This window comes from Ruditapes philippinarum, unplaced genomic scaffold (genome assembly GCF_026571515.1).
Source record: "Ruditapes philippinarum isolate M1 unplaced genomic scaffold, ASM2657151v2 ctg4401_1_1_1_1, whole genome shotgun sequence".
Taxonomy (NCBI): Eukaryota; Metazoa; Mollusca; class Bivalvia; order Venerida; family Veneridae; genus Ruditapes; species Ruditapes philippinarum.
The window spans coordinates 20,930-23,302 of NW_026853542.1; positions in this window are offsets into that span (position 1 = coordinate 20,930).

Consider the following 2,373-nt stretch of genomic DNA (forward strand, 5'->3'; position numbering starts at 1 on the left):
ATTTATGAGTGAAGACATGGGTGAAGATAAAGGTATGTCTGGTTAACTTGAAGGTCTGGCCTTAAAGATTATCATGTTCAAGATCGAAACTAACAAGTTATAGCCACTTATAGTAAAAATCATAAAACAAAAACAAGCAAAAGTTAGATATTTTACCTTGACGGTCAAGGTCATTTAAGAGTAAAGGTCAATTTTAGTCAAGTCTTCTTACATGTCTTTTCTGGGCTGCTGTAGTCAAGTATGAAGACAATCCACTTAGAACTTAGAACTTAGAAGTTAAGATCAAGGTAAATGTTTGCGGACGGCAACGTAACTGACTGTAACAATACAGCTATTATTTTAGTCGAGCTAACAATTATAAAAATGATTGATTGATGCTCATTTGCTATACAATCATACTCTTTGAAACATAAAATGTAAATTATATCTACAGTCCTTAACATTTTAAAAGCATCATTGCCTTGAAACGCTATTAATGATTATATTGACTTCTATTTGAGGATGTAAATGTGAAAGGTTCTCATTAGACCAGCACATTAATGTAATTGAAAAAAAGTGTTTCATGCCTCAATCCCAAGACTTAATGGCTTTTTTAATGTTGATCTATATTTTTGTAAATCTTGCTCTATAAAAAGAGATATAATTGTCTTACTAAAAGCATTTCTCTCATTAGCCATGATAATTCAATTTATCAACAACTTCCGTTTCATATTATTCGTTTTGCATATTTTGTCCCTACGTAAATTTTGGCGTTTAAAGGAGAAATGGTGTATTATGCAATATCAAACACATCTAATATTTAAAGATCCTGTATGTTTTGTGATTGATATTGTTACGGTGTGTACACCATACTTGCAAAAAGTTATATATGTATATAATTATGCAAATAAATAATTTTCAAACATCGAAGAATATGTAAAATGTGTACTGCAAATATTTGTGCACATTATATTTAATCAATAAATAACATGCATTCATTTCTTATTGGAAAATTTGACTTAGAATTTATAGAAAATATATTTCTAATTACCTCCCTTTATTTACATGAAATGTTAAATTGGGTAATATCTTTACAAATAATGCTTATTGGAACTTACAATATTGACAAATCTGAATTTGAGCATCATATTTATGAAATAAAACCATGAAAAAATTGTGTTACAGGATCTTTAATGAGATATCCCAAAAAAGTCACATTTAATTTTACCCTTAGCCTTTCATTTGGCATCTCATAAGCCGATGTGTCAATGAAATTTCTTTTTTTATCAATGTAGTCATGTTTTTTTGCAATTATTATTATTGGACAATTTGTTTGATTTGGATCGTATATTCTTCTAAAAGAAGAATATTTCCAAATTGATAGCTGTTGTAAGAGTGACTTAAAAATCGGAGGAAAATGAAGATGAATGTCTATAAATAGTGTTATAAAAAATCGTTATAGTTAAATTGTATAGCTTAGTAAAGTGTAATATAAACGTCAATGTGTTTTTTTCAAATTCAAACAGTTTCAGAGTTAGCAATTTTCAGATAAATCACTCTCCTTTGTTCATTGTTTTAACAAATTTAGTTTAATATAAAGGTTAATTCAATATTACCTTTCGTTTAGCAAGTTCGATTATAGGTTAAAAAATAAGTTAAATAGCCAAGAACATCGTTCTTCATATTTTATCAATCGTAACATTTGAATGAGAATCAAAGTAAAAAAAGCAATTAGTTTGCTTTTTTTCTAGTTAAAAATTTACTCATATAAATTCCCATGTATCTGACTGACGGTAGTATGGAAGAATAGATTCTTTGAGAAAATAACCGTTTGAAAGAAGTTCCTTTTAAATTTTGGTATGAACCTGCAATAATAACTTGTTATGATATATGTCACGAGAAAAGCTAGTATACATAATGCATGATAGAAGTAATTATAATAACAATGAGACTGTTAAATAAATTTTCGCACCAAATGAATCTGAACATTGGTTCAGTATTGATGTGAAGTAAAAATGACGTTTCTTCATTGCTTTTTACATTTTGAATTTGAATTCATTCGTTTATATGTTATTTAATTATATAAGGTTCATCAGCGTTGTTTGTGCCGTGTGGAGGCCGTAATAAATCGTCCCGTACATTCAATCAGGGATGTTATATTTCCGATCCTTAAAGATCGTTCAGCACGACCTAATTGTTGTACATTTACAATTTTGCCGTGTTGGGCTTTCTTTAGGGATTCGTATTTCTCTCTATTTTATGAAAATATTTACCTCTACAAAATACCTTTCAAAAACACTGGATCCCAAGAAGGATATATAGAACGTGGACAGAATAACAATAGATAAGGAGAAAATAAATCATACAGTGCTAAAGTGTAAATAGCGTTATAGC